This window comes from Dendrobates tinctorius, unplaced genomic scaffold (assembly GCF_039654945.1).
Source record: "Dendrobates tinctorius isolate UK_male_01 unplaced genomic scaffold, ASM3965494v1 ptg000073l, whole genome shotgun sequence".
Classification (NCBI taxonomy): domain Eukaryota; kingdom Metazoa; phylum Chordata; class Amphibia; order Anura; family Dendrobatidae; genus Dendrobates; species Dendrobates tinctorius.
Window position 1 is genome coordinate 32802040 of NW_027361741.1, and position 16618 is coordinate 32818657.

Consider the following 16618-nt stretch of genomic DNA (forward strand, 5'->3'; position numbering starts at 1 on the left):
CCTCAGAGGTCATGGGTCTTCCAGCAGGACAATGACCCAAAACACACTTCAAAAAGCACTGGAAAATGGTTTGAGAGAAAGCACTGGAGACTTCTAAGGTGGCCAGCAATGAGTCCATACCTGAATCCCATAGAACACCTGTGGAGAGATCTAAAAATGGCAGTTTGGAGAAGGCACCCTTCAAATATCAGGGATTTGGAGCAGTTTGTCAAAGAAGAATGGTCTAAAATTCCAGCAGAGCATTTTAAGAAACTCATTGATGGTTACCGGAAGCGGTTGATCGCAGTTATTTTGGCTAAAGGTTGTGCAACCAAGTATTAGGCTGAGGGTGCCAATACTTTTGTCTGGCCCATTTTTGGAGTTTTGTGTGAAATGATCAATGTTTTGCTTTTTGCTTCATTCTCTTTTGTGTTTTCTCATTGAAGACAAATTAAATGAAGATAATAATACCAAAGAATTTGTGTTTGCAATCATTTTCAGGAAGAAACTGAGTATTATCTGACAGAATTGCAGGGGTGTCAATACTTTTGGCCACAACTGTAAGTGTAGCTGAAGGGCAAAAAAAGGGAGGATGCATAAAGGGCTTTATGAGCACTCAAAAAATTCTTCTAGGGGATATAATCCTAAACTGCGCAAATATATTTACTAGAAAGTATATTCAGAAAAGTGCAAAGTGCAATATATTAGAAAAAAATGAATGAAGAGATGAATCCTAGCAAGTTATGTTATAAAGCACTATTTCTAAAAAGTGCCAAGTGCAAAACTCCGTAAGTAAATGTCTACTAAAATAAATTAAAACATGGCCTAGTAAGCCTAGTAAGTTTGAGTCCCCAGATCCCACCCTGCAGTGTGAATACTTCATAACACACTGCGGGGCGGGATCTGGGACTCAGAAACACGCAGGCTCGATAGCCTGATGTCAGTTGCCTGGCAGTGCGCACTGTGCATGCACGAGAACTGTTGTCACAGCGCAGGCACACGCCGGCATGTAACTGCAACAAGACAGGAGGAGGCGGTGCTGGGACGCTACAAGGTGGTTGATGGACAGCTGGGAGGCAGCTTAAACAGAGGGACACCCCATACCTCTGTAACTGAATCCAGGTATGAGGACCTATTTATAAAAGTCAATTTTTCGCCATTAGTGGGGGTCAGAAACAGAAGAGCTAACTTCACAGAATGCAGCCTTAGTCCTGCTGAAGGTGACTCTTTTAGTTAAAAATGCCCTGGGGGGGTGACAGGTTCCCTTTAACTGGTAACTAATGATGAAAGCGAAAGGACTAAATAGTGATAACCCTAGCCAGGTTCACAGAAAGGAGCAAATAGGCAAGAAGTTAAAAGTTGACTCCCAAAGTCTCATAATGTAAGGCACAACTGGTCCAGACAAACTTGAACTATTACACAGAAGCTGAAACAGAGGAAATGAATTTTGACTTAGATGCAACAGTCAAGTTTTAGAGCAAATCTTGGGACCACAGGATACTGAGGAAGATTTACCATTTATGCCACTTTTCTTGGCGCAAGTAAATTAGCAATATATTGTTCAGACAAAACACCATACACTAGAAACTCATGTCCTACTTTTTGTGATGTGGCATCATCACCGTGGGGTATCAGAGTTGCGTCCAATGTGATTCAATAAGCAACATTTTCAGACACTACTTCAGACTTGTTTGAGCCACCAGCATTTGTACTTGAATTAGTAAATTTCTTCTAACTGAATCCAAAACTTGTGTTTTAACCACTAATATCAACTTTAAAATGGATACGACATTTTACCTGCATCGTACATGAATAACATTTTGTTAGCTATGATCTGCTTTTACTTCAACTTGAAAGAACTTAAGAAGAAGCCATTCTAATGTCACTTTAAGGGTCAGTGCTAGAAATAAGGAGCCGTCCAGTTGCCCTGCTGTTCTAGTTTGTAGGAAAGATACCAATTATATTCAGTAACACGTTAACATGACTGTTTCATCTATAGAAGAATGACTGTTTGGAAAATCTAGGTGACTCACAAATGACTCACGGCCTTATTGAAATGGTTTCATACAGCATTCCTTTATGTGATGCTTTGTGGAACACATCATGAGGCACAAAGAGCTAGGCTTGGAAAATATGTTCAATAATTTTTTTAAAGAATGTGTATTATCATAAAAAATATTATAACTTTTTTGGCTGGTGAACTGAAGATTATTTTTATTTAACCCACATTCTTACTTTTCCTTGGTTGATTAACCAAAATGCTTGGCTTAAATTTGAAATCAGAAAAAAATACTTTTGCATTAAGGGCAATATCACAATCTTCAGAATTACAGTTATTATGGGTAATGCTGTAATATATTCACTAAGGTGATGGAGAAACTATTGAACAATTTTCTGTTCTAATTAAATCCGTTGATGGTTTAGATAAAGAAATGCACGTTAGATGAAGACCTCATATAGCAGCTGTCTTTTCAGCGTGTGAATAATGTCCCATATTCTTTTATCTGATGAATTAAATTTTTTAAGAGAAACTAAACAAAATGGAATGTGCTGCAATCTGTACCAAGTGCCATTCATAAGATGCATATGATAATAGTAAAAGCCTTCCAGAATGCCAAGTGTGAAAAGAACATTTCAATGTTAAAAGCTCGCAATCCAGTGTCATGTTCTGTTCTATGGATGAAGCAACCATGATCAGTTAAAAGCATAGTTCTAATTAAAGGGAATCTGTCATTAAGTTTTTAATTTTTTGCCAATTAATCTAAACGCAACAAAATGTAGAGGCAAAGACTTTGATTCTAGTGATGTGTCACCTACTGGGTTGCTTGCTGTAGTTTTGATAAAACCAGGAAATTATCACCAGAGGACTGGTAAACCTGCAGCCATGTAGTCTCCCACATTCATGACCTATATATAACGGCACCCACACCACTGATTGGCAGCTTTCTGCCTATGCACAGTATAAACAGAAAGCTGCCAATCAGTGGTACGGGTAGGGTTGTACAAAGCTCAGAATTCAGATAACTGGTAGATCTACACCAAAGAAAACATTAATTTTATTGAAAATACAACATGCAATCCAGTAGGTGTGGCGTCTCTGAAATTAGGGTTTTTGCCCCTACATTATGCTGCTCTAAGATGGGATAGCATAAACCTGATGATAGATTCCCTTTAAAGGGAGTGTACACTATGAGGACAACCCTTTCTTGATCTGAATGTTTGCCCCCGTAAAAATAGAAAAGCTTAGGCATACATTATCAAGAGGAAGTGAGTGCTGTGGCTGACCACTCACTTCCTACTGATTACTGATATGTCCAAAGGCAGGGTAATATAAAGAAAAAGAGGGCATGCGAGCATAAAGATCACCATATATATAGAAAATGTATTCATTAACAACAAACCAAAACAGAAAACACTAAAAGGCACAAAAAAGTGACAGCATAACAGACCACAACACTTTAGTATCGGAGTCTAATCCATCTGTCTGTAGAGAACTGTGCAAAGAAGCAATCACACTTTAAGCCCCTGAATTCAGGTCAAGGTAAAAAGTGCAATAGTTCAATCCTATGTAGTAGATATAGGTTGAAGGATCTAGTTCACAAGCCTGATGTAATGTGAAGGTAGATAAACAGTATATAGAGTTAGCACAATGATAGCGCACTAATACACCCATCATAACGTGGTATAAGGTATGACCTAGATAGTAAGCATAATTGTAATACATACTGCTGACACAATGGTAGAGACAGCGACGCCAATGCTGATTGCGTGCAAGGCTCACATGTCATAACGCGAGTGCGTCATAGACACGAGTGCGTCTCTAAGATGGTATTTAATTAGCTAAGCTATTATCCTAGAGTTCTCACCTGCTATTTACCTCAGTAGTGGATGCTTGACTGTAGTTAGATGTAAAAAACAAACAAAAAATGATAATATTCACACCACCATTCACCTCCCCGGCCACCCTGCTGCTCGATTCCCACTATATGGGCATCAGGGCCTCTTCTTTCAACCTGGTTTTACAACAGGCCTGCACATAGCTATGGCTTTTTACAACAGGCCTGCACATAGCTAAGGCTTTTTACAACAGGCCTGCACATAGCTAAGGCTTTTTACAACAGGCCTGCACATAGCTAAGGCTGGTTTCACATTTGCGTATCTGTGTGCAGAGTTTGATCCGCATAGATCTGCATGCGTCATGCATACATATCTTTAACATGGTGTGCACAGGAACATGTGTTTGCATGCGTTCACTTGTGGATGTGTACGCATGCGTCATTTCGCGGTGTGTGGCAGTGTGTGGCGAATGCAACATTGCATTTTTTGAGGCGTCAAATATGCGCAGCCATACGCATGCGGATGATTGTTGATGAAGTGTGTCAAAACAATGCATTACTGTTTATGGGAACGCATTGGTACAGTTTGAGCTGTAAACAAAGTTTGTAGTAGGTCTGTAGTAGTTTAACACACCACTGGTCTATTAAGAATATACGGCTCAGTGGGCTTCTTTGAATATGTCACAGTAAAGCCTTATTCAGCCGTCTCTGCATTACAGATGACTGAATTACGATAACATAGCAGAATTAAATCAGTGCTCAAAAATCGCAACACATTCCGTTTAAGAACTTAAAAATTACCAGTTAAAAATACATTTTCTAGAACAATAGCTACAGAGTACTGCCTGTGGGAAGTGTGGTTTTCACGACTGCTGCTGTCCCAAAACCAAATACTGGAGCTATTTTCCTTGTACCTGTTCTTTAGCTGGTGTAGCACTGGAAGAACAGTCTTCATAAATGTACCTCAAGTGCTGTGTGCCTCATTCACTTAAATTTCCTATAATCCCATATTTTTTTTTTTTAAACAAGACAGCTACTTTGATTTTTAGACATTTGAAAAAAAAACACTATTGAAGGTATAACTAATTCAAATATTGGTAAAATGCCATCAGAATACTGAAGCTGAAAGCAAAAATCAAAAGACATCTTTCAATGCTTAAAACATAAATATTGAATGACATAAGCAAAGCAAGAGGAATTTCAAGGTGAAATGTTCAATTACCTGTTTTGCATTAGAGAAGAAAAGCAAAGCAATTTAACAAGTCATTTTCTTCATGATACAGCAGCACTGGCAAATCCTGGAAGACGGATTTAATTTCTATATTCTTAGTAAAGTCATTACACAGAAATGATTCGTACTGCTTGCAGCAGGGAAATTCATCGGCCAACGGAGAAGTATCACATGCATTTGAAACATGAAGAAATTAAATTTAAATGAGTCTTTCTTTAATATTATGTGCTAATTTAAAAGGGTTACATGGGTTTGGAGGTTTTACATGTCTTTTTCACATCATCCAAATAAACATTTGTTGGAAGTTCCCCCATCGATGGCTCAGCCCGCATGTGAATCAGCTTTCCAATGAATCATTTCAGTCAAGTAGCTTAATGGCAAGAAAATGAAGTACGTGCAGGAAGATTAAGTAGGAGCAAGTATTAGAAGCTAGAACTCTGTTGGAAAAAAGAAATAGTATTTAAAAGAGGCAGTGACATAGAGAAGAGTTCACAAGGGCGGACTACGTTAAAAAAATCCATTGAATATGTTCACACACTGCATTCATGTATTAACTTAATTCACAAATATTTCTTAAATACATGTATTGCATTCATACATGCAAATAGTAATTTACTGCATACACAAAAATAGCCATTGTAAAAAGTTGATATAAATACATAAGCAAAATACAAAAATATATACAGGTGCTTCTGATAAAATTAGAATATCATCAAAAAGTTAATTTATTTCAGTTTTTCAAAATAAAAAGTGAAATTCATATATTATATAGAGTCATTACAAACAAAGTGATCTATTTCAAGTGTTTATTTCTGTTAATGTTGATGATTATGGCTTACAGCCAATGAAAGCCCAAAAGTCATTATCTCAGTAAATTAGAATACTTTATAACACCAGCTTCAAAAAATGATTTTAAATTTGAAATGTTGTCCTACTGAATTGCATGTTCAATAAGTGCACGCAATACTTGGTCGGGGCTCCTTTGGTATCAATTACTGCATCAATGTGGTGTGGCATGGAGGCAATCAGCATGTGGTACTGTTGAGGTGTTATGAAAGCCCAGGTTGCTTTGATAGCAGCCTTCAGTTCGTCTGCATTGTTGGGTCTGGTGTCTCTCATCTTCCTCTTGACAATACCTCATAGATTCTTTATCGGGTTAAGGTCAGGCGAGTTTTCTGGCCAATCAAGCACAGTGATACTGTTGTTTGTAAACCATGTATTGGTACTTTTGGCAGTGTGAACAGGTGCCAAGTCCTGCTGGAGAATGAAATTTCCATCCCCAAAAAGCTTGTTGGCAGAGGGAAGCATTAAGTGCTCTAAAATATCCTGGTAGATGACTGCACTGACTTTGTTCTTGATAAAACCTACACCAGCAGATGACATGGCTCCCCAAACCATCACTGATTGTGGAAACTTCACACTAGACCGCAAACAGCTTGGATTGTGTGCCTCTCCACTCTTCCTCCAGACTCTGGGACTTTGATGTTCAAATGAAATGCAAAATCTACATTCATCTGAAAACACCTTGGACCACTGAGCAACAGTCCAGGTCTTTTTCTCCTTAGCCCAGATAAGACGCTTCTGGCATGGTCTATTGGTCATGAGTGGCTCGACATAAGGAATGCGACACCTGTAGCCCATGTCCTGGATACATCTATGTGTGGTGGCTCTTGAAGCAATGACTCCGGCAGCAGTCCTCTCCTTGTGAATCTTCCCCAAATTTTTTAATTACCTTTTCTTAATAATCCTTCAAGACTACGGTTATCCTGGTTGCTGGTGCACCTTTTTCTACCACACTTTTTCCTTCCACCCAACTTTCCATTAATATGCTTGGATACAGCACTTTGTGAACAGCCAGCTTCTTTAGCAATGACCTTTTGTGGCTTACTTTCCTTGTGGAGTGTGTCAGTGACTGCCTTCTGGACATCTGTCAAGTCAGCAGTCTTCCCCATGATTGTGGAACTTACAGAAACAGACCAAGGGACCTTTTCAAACACCTAGGAAGACTTTGCAGGTATTTTTTATTAATTATCCTAATTTACTGAGATAATGACTTTTTGGTTTTCATTGGCTGTAAGCCATAATTATCAACATTAACAGAAATAAACACTTGAAATAGATCACTCTGTTTGTAATGACTCTATATAATATATGAGATTCACTTTTTGTTTTGAAGAACTTAAATAAATTAACTTTTTGATATTCTAATTTTGTGAGAAGCACCTGTATGTGTGTATACATATATATGTGTGTGTCACTCTATATATATATATATATATATATAGTGACTTTTAGTAAATAACACCAACACTAAGCACAATCGTGAAACAGTCTGCAGTTTTAAAAACTAAAGTTATAAACAGGTTAAAAAAGCAGATCAGAGTAAATAGCAAAAAAAGGGAAAGTTTATACCTGTCCTATATCTGGCACATTACCAAAACCTAACATCATAGCACTTAAAGTTAAAGACATACACAGTACTTACAAATATTTCGATGAGAGATGCAGTAGAAGAAAATTAAGCTGCACTCTTGCTTCAGATTTGAACAACTCTATGAATGTTTTTTGCCCATCCTCCAAATGTGAGATGACACCTTAGTGTTATGCATCTAAAAGCCATGTATAACTGTCACTGAGAAAATGTTACACAAAATATATATATGGAAAATTTGAATTAGAACAAAATTGAGAATTTAAGAAGTGGAATATAGTTTTATAGTCTAAAAAGTCTAAATATGAGATTTTTCCCTAGTGGATCTTTCTGTCCATTTGTGAATTTTGAGTTTTGAATTATCTACGTGACTTTAAGGGTGCACAAGATAAATATTGATAAAATAAAACATATAATATATACAAGAGACAATGCACCTATCTATGGGTAGAGTACAGGACAAGAGATCAGACTGTTCCAGGTTAGCCATCTACAACACCACCGCATTTCCCTCATGATGCGCTGCTTCAAGCACTGCTCTCATTCTCTGAAGCTCTCAATAACTCCCTTGGTCCTGCTCACTCTGATAATTCATAACCAAGCATGGAATAGCCCCTTTCTTTTTGCGATCTCCTGCAATTCACCTTACTGTGGTCCCTCCAGAAAGGTTTCACAGACAATGCCAGCCACTCCACTCAACTCTTCTCTTTTTATTTACCCTAACTAGCAGTAGAATCCTACCCCTAAATATCAGTCATTGATGTACATGGTAGTACAAGCATGATCACACCCCTTGTCACCAAAACCCAGAAGTCTATCAGAACTGGATAGTAGGGCACAATATGAATGACAATGGGACGATCATTCCCAAATCATGACCCAGTGTAAAAGGAGATTGAATGAAAAAGGATAAAATGCTTGTTTTTCATTTGATTGGGTATACAATTATAAACTTAACTGGTCTGAAATGCTTATTTAATATAAGTTAAATTTTCAAAAAAGGATTATACAGCAATTCTGACCCAGATTTACAAAGTAACTATATATCAAGCCTAATAGATATATTTTTTGCTACAAAATAGAAGTATCTTTTATTTTTATTTATTCCTTTCAGAATAACAATGAAAAACAGGGATCTATGCTGAATTTCATATGGAGACACATGCAAAGATAATGCTCCCAATTTTGAAGTATTTTCAGATGAACATACTGTACATGATGCAAGGTCCTAACACAGATCTTAATAATACAACAATTTAACAATTACTTAGGAGGAGATATATCAAACCACATATCCAAGCCCTCGCCTCCTCCTGCTGCCTCAAACTCAAAAATATTTCCCGGATCCGCTCATTCCTCAACCACGAAACCACAAAAACACTAATGCATGCTCTTATCTCCCGCCTCGACTACTGCAACCTCCTACTCTCTTGTCTCCCCTCTAGCACTCTGGCACCACTCCAGTCCATCCTACACTCTGCTGCCCGACTAATCCACCTGTCTCCCCGCTATTCCCCAGCCTCCCCCCTATGCCAGGCCCTTCCTATTGCCCAGAGGCTCCAATTCAAAACCCTAACCATGACATACAAAGCCATCCACAACCTGTCTCCTCCATACATCTGTGACATGGTCTCCATGTACCTACCCGCACGCAACCTTCAATCATCTCAAGATCTCCTTCTCTACTCTCCCCTTATCTCTTCCTCCCACAACTGCATACAAGACTTCTCCCGTGCTTCCCCCATACTCTAGAACTCTCTGCCGCAACACATCAGATTCTCACCATCAATGGAAACCTTCAAGAAGAACCTTAAGACCCACCTGTTCCGACAAGCCTACAGCCTGCAATGATCCTCGGTCTACTGAACCACCGCATGACCTGCTCTACCCTCTCCTACTGTATCCTCACCCATCCCTGTAGACTGTGAGCCCTCGTGGGCAAGGTCCCCTTTCCTTATGTACTTGTGTGTCCCTTGTCTTACACATGTTTATTATACTTATCTATATTTCCCCTTTTCACATGTAAAGCGCCATGGAATAAATGGCGCTATATAAATGCATAATAATAATAATAATAAATATATGAATGGGGAAGATAAAGGTGGGTTTTTACAGGGCCTTTAAAGGGGTAAAATTCTTGATATCCTATCATCTAATCTAAAAGATTAGAAGGCAGTAGTGATGGTAGTGATGGGCAAACGCTCTCAGATAACATCTTATCTGACCATGCTCTGGTGTTATCTGAGTATCTTGGGTGTGGATAATATATTCGAATCCCCGTAACTGCATAATTTGTGGTTGCTAGTGTGAGAATCATGTGGGAATAGTGGATGAGGGCAGGTATATCTCGCCCAGATTCCTTTCCTATGTGGCCTAGTCTGGTCAGTATCGCACCTGCTTGCTAATGAATAATGGGAGGTGGATATAAAAGGATGCCAGGTGGTTGTGTGAGTGTCTCAGCCTGGGAACACAGAGAGCCTGTCTGTGTGAGAGACACACGTGAGTGAGAGCAGTGCCCACTGCAACTGTGGTTTGGCTGGACGGGAGAAGCCCGCCAGTTGGTAGTTAGGTTGTACTTTGTTTAGTTAGTGCCGGACAGGCAAGGATTTGTTTTATGTTTTATTTCTTTATGCATTGCTTTCACCATTAATAAACCTGACACAGTGTCAGTTATACCCGAATCCCAGCTCTGCGCCTGAGTTTCATGCTGAACGCACGTGACCTTTGACCCCAGCAAAGGCGATCCCGGAGTGTTTTATCACATTGTGGTGGAGAACGCGGGCATCACGTTGCAAGCATGAGCATGGAGGATGTGGTGAAAGCGCTGGTACAGTCCACCGCCGTCCAGCAAGAAGCTAATCGGGTGATGATGGCCCAGCTGAAGGAGTTGGTGGACATGACAGCTCCCGATCGTTCGCTTCTCCAGCAGGTGGCGCAGCGCCTGGCAAGCCTACATGAGGTTAACCTGGTAGCCGAGTCGAGAGTGATTCACGTGAGTCGGTACTGGCAGAAGATGACGACCGAAGATGACGTCGAGGCATACCTGACCACGTTTGAACGGACGGCGGTACGAGAAAAATGGTCGAAGGCACGATGGGCCGGCCTGATTGCCCCATTTCTTTCCGGTGAGGCCCAAAAGGCTTATTATGACTTAGAGCCTGAAGCTGCGCAGGACTTTGACAAACTGAAAGCCGAGATCTTGGCCCGGCTGGGAGTGACGACCGCTGTCCGTGCACAGAGAGTGCATCAATGGACTTATCAGCCGGATAAACCACCGCGGTCACAGATGTTCGACCTGATCCATGTGACGAAGAAGTGGCTACAACCCGAGGTGCTGACAGCGCCAGAGATAATCCAGAGAGTCGTCATGGACAAGTACCTGAGAGCTCTACCGCCAGCCCTGAGGAAGTGGGTAAGCCATGGAAATCCTACGACGGCAGATCAACTGGTGGATCTGGTTGAACGTTACTCCGTGGCAGAAGGACTCCGAGACGACGTTACCCCACCTCGTTCTTCATCATCTCCACGTGGAACCGGTAAGACTGTTCCAGGGAGTAGGGGAGATGGAAAAATCCCTAAGACAGTGGGGGAGGAAAATGGGACTGCCCGCACTGCGAGGCCGAGAGTAACGAACTATGGTCTAAGCAAGGGGCCCGTTAGGTGTTTCCGCTGCCAAGAGATGGGACATATTGCTGCGAACTGTCCGGTCACTACTGAACCCATGCAGTGCGACATCACAGACTCTAAAAACCGCATGTCTATGGTTGCACGGGTAGTGAGTGTGAATGCCGGTCAAAAGGATGCGGAAAAACACTTGTGTGATTTAACTGTTGATGGCAAAAATGTGGTGGCATTGTTAGACTCGGGAAGTGTGGTGACTCTGGTGAAGGCCAGTCTGGTGTCAGCCCCGACTGGACCATCAGACAAATTTTCTGTAACGTGTGTGCATGGAGACCACTGTTCGTACCTCACCACGGTCATATGCATTACTACTTCCTATGGGTCTGTGCAACATAAAGTGGGACTCGTCCCGGCGTTATTGCATGATGTTATCCTGGCCCGGGATTTTCCCCACTTCTGGCAATTGTGGGAGAATCAGTTGATGCCCTTGGGTAATCGTGTACATGATTCTTCTCCCAGGGTGCGTGGGGGTCCCGAACCCCTGGAAGAGGTCTCCCCGGAAGACTCGGGGGAAGAGTCTGCGGGAAATGACCTGCAGTTCCCGTTTTCAGTCATGGCGGGTGATACGGAGGAGACCGGGGAAGAGGAGGAGGCCGACAGCCAACCACCTCCCCGTTTGCCGGATTTAGAAGTTCAGAAAGATGACTTCCAAAGCGAGCTAATAAAGGATCCTACCCTTTCTCAGGCTAGGACAAATGTAAAAGTGATAAACGGGGTACCCGTAGAACCTGGCTCTAGGCTGGCATATCCTTACATGGTTCTGGAGAATGATTTACTCTATCAGATAGAGAAAAAGGGGGAAGATACGGTGCAACTATTAGTCGTGCCAAAACCCTACCGGCAGCAGGTACTGGACCTGGCCCACGGACATGTGATGGGAGGTCACCTGGGAGTCCAGAAAACCACCGAAAGGATATTACACTCTTTTGTTTGGCCAGGCATGCATCACGATATTCATGTATATTGTGAGTCTTGTCCTGGCTGCCAAGCCTCTGCACCTAAGCCCCGGTTCTGTAGCCCTTTGGTACCCCTACCTATTATTGAAGTCCCGTTTGAGAGGATTGGGATGGATTTAGTTGGACCCCTTCCACGGTCTGCATGTGGACACCAACATATCCTGGTCATCTTGGATTATGCCACTCGTTACCCGGAGGCCATCCCTTTGCGTAACACGGCCACCAAGACGATTGCCAAGGAACTGGTGCATGTGTTTAGTCGGGTCGGTATACCAAAACAGATACTCTCCGACCAGGGGACCCCCTTTATGTCCAGGGTAATGAAGGAGCTCTGCCGATTGTTACAAATCGAACCGTTACGCACATCCGTGTATCATCCTCAAACAGACGGGTTGGTCGAACGGTTCAATAAAACTCTGAAGCAGATGCTGAGAAAGGTGATAGACAAGGATGGGAAGAACTGGGACTATTTACTTCCGTATTTGCTTTTTGCCATCAGGGAAGTACCCCAGTCTTCCACGGGATTCTCGCCTTTCGAGTTATTGTACGCCCGACGTCCTCGCGGACTGTTAGACGTTGCAAAAGAAACCTGGGAGGGTCAGGTCACTCCGTTTAAAATGGTGATAGATCATATCACACAAATGCAGGACCGTATTGCGGCTGTTATGCCTTTAGTCAAAGAACACATGATGCAGGCTCAAGGAGCCCAAAAAAGAATCTATGATAGGGGCGCCAAGATCCGTACGTTTGCACCCGGAGATAGGGTGTTGATCCTGGTCCCCACGGTGGACAGTAAGTTCCTGGCAAAGTGGCAGGGCCCCTTTGAGATTAAGGAAAGAGTTGGTGAAGTAAACTACAAAGTATACCAGGCAGGTAAGCGAAAACCTGAACAGATTTGTCATGTAAATCTGATAAAACCCTGGAAAGATCGGTCTGCCTTGTCAGCGGAGCTGGCCCGTCCCGTCTGCTCGCATACCGTACCGGAGGTACGGGTTGCAGAGACTCTCTCGGAGCGGCAAAAGACTGAGGTCAGGCAGTTTCTACTTCACAACCAAAAGTTTTTCTCAGAAAAACCTGGGCAGACTACGCTAATGAAACATGACATCGTAACAGAACCTGGTGTCACAGTTCACGTAAAGCCCTACCGAATCCTGGAAGCGCCGTGAAGCCGTTTCCCGAGAAGTGAAGGCAATGTTAGAGTTAGGTGTCATTGAGGAATCGCACAGAGCTTGGTCCAGCCCGATTGTGCTAATTCCTAAACCGGACGGCACCATCCGGTTCTGCAATGACTTCAGGAAACTGAATGCGGTCTCAAAATTTGATGCCTACCCTATGCCCCGGGTCGACGAGTTAATAGATCGGTTAGGAAAAGCCCGGTATATTACGACCCTAGACCTAACAAAGGGGTATTGGCAGATCCCTCTGGCGGAGGCTGCCAGAGAAAAGACGGCATTTGCTACCCCAGAAGGTCTATTTCAGTATGTGTATATGCCGTATGGACTGCACGGAGCACCGGCGACCTTCCAGAGACTGATGGATCGAGTCCTGAGGCCACATAGGCAGTACGCTTCCGCCTATTTGGACGACATTGTCATTTACAGCTTGGACTGGGAGACTCATCTCCAGAAAGTACAAGCTGTGATTGATGACCTGTGGGTTGCAGGTCTAACCGCGAACCCCAAGAAATGTCACATCGGGCTAGAAGAAGCCCGGTATTTGGGGTATGTAATTGGGAGGGGTGTTGTTAAACCCCAGGTTGATAAGATTCAGGCGGTTCAGGACTGGCCACAACCTGTCAGCAAGAAGCAGGTGCAAGCCTTCCTGGGGATCGCCGGCTATTATCGCCGGTTCATACCCAATTTTGCAGCCATCGCTACCCCCCTGACAGATCTTACAAAAGGGAAAGACTCCGTCATGATTAAATGGAGTTTAGCGGCTGAAGAAGCCTTCCATAGCCTAAAACGGGCACTTTGCTCTCAGCCCGTACTGGTGACTCCGGACTTCCGCAGCGAGTTTGTGGTACAAACGGATGCCTCTGATACCGGTATCGGGGCAGTACTCTCACAAGTGAGGGACGGAGTGGAACACCCAGTCCTCTATCTCAGCAGGAAGCTGAATAAACACGAGCAAAGGTATGCAGTCGTAGAAAAAGAGTGCCTCGCCATTAAGTGGGCTCTAGAGGTCCTCAAATATTACCTGGTGGGCCGAAAGTTCAGGCTGATCACGGACCGTGCCCCTCTCAAATGGATGCACTTGAACAAGGAACGGAATAGCCGGGTGACCCGATGGTTCCTTGCCCTGCAGGCCTACACTTTTACGGTGGAGCACCGCCCAGGGGTACAGATGGGAAATGCAGATGCCCTGTCCCGAGTGCACTGTTTGGCGGGTGTCATTGCTCGACCGGAGTGGTCTGAGCAGAGGGGGGGGATATGTGAGAATCATGTGGGAATAGTGGATGAGGGCAGGTATATCTCGCCCAGATTCCTTTCCTATGTGGCCTAGTCTGGTCAGTATCGCACCTGCTTGCTAATGAATAATGGGAGGTGGATATAAAAGGATGCCAGGTGGTTGTGTGAGTGTCTCAGCCTGGGAACACAGAGAGCCTGTCTGTGTGAGAGACACACGTGAGTGAGAGCAGTGCCCACTGCAACTTTGGTTTGGCTGGACGGGAGAAGCCCGCCAGTTGGTAGTTAGGTTGTACTTTGTTTAGTTAGTGCCGGACAGGCAAGGATTTGTTTTATGTTTTATTTCTTTATGCATTGCTTTCACCATTAATAAACCTGACCCAGTGTCAGTTATACCCGAATCCCAGCTCTGCGCCTGAGTTTCATGCTGAACGCACGTGACCTTTGACCCCAGCAAAGGCGATCCCGGAGTGTTTATCACACTAGACAGCCTCAACACATGCAGGGATTGCTATACACCAAAAAAAGCATGAACCCCACCTCCAAAAATCATACTTTGATCTAATGCCGCTAGGCAAAAATTTATATAACTGAACATGAGGTTCTTAGTTTAACATTCTGATCAGACTGTATGAAGCCCACTGCCACATCATGGCAAACATCGTAGTGGATCCTACCGACCTAATGGAGCGGAGCCGTGTGCCGACCATCGCCACAGCGGCAATGCACCAGCAGGGCTGACGGCCCCGTGTTTGCCAGACCACGCTGCCTCACCAGCACAAAACCACAGCAACAATCACCACCCAGCACCAACACCAAAAGAAAAGAGTCTCCGTAGCCCCAACGGAGCAGAGCCGAGTGCCGACCACTGCCAACAGTGGCAATGCAGCGGCAGGGCAGGCGGCCTGGTGCCCTACAGCACCCAAGCTGCAAGACTGAGTCCCTATGACTCCAGACCGCACCGCCCCACCAGCACAAAACCACAGCAACAATGGCCACCACACAGCACCCACACCAAATAAAAGGAGTACTAAAACTCACCTTCCTCCAGCTCTTCAGTGAGAGCAAAAATAGCTAGATCCCTTACTTTGCAGTCACCTGCTAATTAAAATCACCTGTGCCAAATAGGAGGAGTGCTGGTCCAAGAAAGGGTAATGAGCATGCTATACATTAAAAAAAAGCATGAACCGCACCTACATAAATCATACATTGATCTAATGCCACTAGGCAAAAATTTATATAACTGAACATGAGGTTCTTGGTTTAACATTTTGTTCCGACGGTATGAAGCCTACTGCAACGTCACAGCAAATCTTGTGCAGTGATTTGTTTGTTAGACAACCTGAATTCATGTGGGGATTCCCTAACAAACAGGCAACACCCGCATGTGTTCAGGCTCTCTACCAGCCACAAATCATGCAACCACAAGGACTCAAGCATAATATACGGACATGTCCAAGACACTCAGGTAACACCCCATAAGACGTTATTCGAGCATGTTCACCCAACACTAGAAGGTGTACTGTTGTGAATTCACTTTCTGGCCTCCCTCTGGTTATTACTAAAGGTAGTGGAGCTGGTCAGATCGACAGAGGGGTTGTAAGTTCTCTTTCTGGGCTCCCTCTGGTGGTTACTGGAGGTAATGGAGCTGATCTAATTGACAGAGGCTTGCCACCTGATAATGATGATGACGATTGGAGATCTGGGGTTTCAGATTGGGATTTAAGACAGCCGACTCCCTCTATCCCTGCTGGTGATTTGCTTCCTGCTCCTCCTGAGGTCTGATTTTTCCAGCTCTTTCCCTGCATGTTCAGCTAAGTGGTTTATTTGCTATTCTGTTTGCATTTGATCTGGTCTTATCTATCTCTTCCAGCTCCGGCTGGGGCTGTGCTGAATCACCCCCCATATGTTACTGCTTGTGCCAGTTTGCTTTATGCCTTGTTAGATTGGTCTCTTTTTGCTAGGCTTTCAGAATATACCAGAGTGCTGATATAGTGGGGGGGCGAAGTCGTGTGACTTCAGTGTTTTTTGCATCAGACGTGTTGGACTTTTTGCATGGTTTTTTGCGTGATTGCAGACAGTGTCTTTCCTTTCCTGTC

The 16618-nt window shown here is 43.4% G+C and overlaps 1 protein-coding gene across 4 annotated transcripts in view; it reads left to right on the forward strand.

Moving 5' to 3' along the window:
• RTN4R (reticulon 4 receptor) overlaps positions 1 to 16618 on the forward strand; it is a 382116-nt gene that overhangs the window by 53049 nt on the left and 312449 nt on the right. The gene's annotated exons all lie outside the window — the stretch shown is intronic.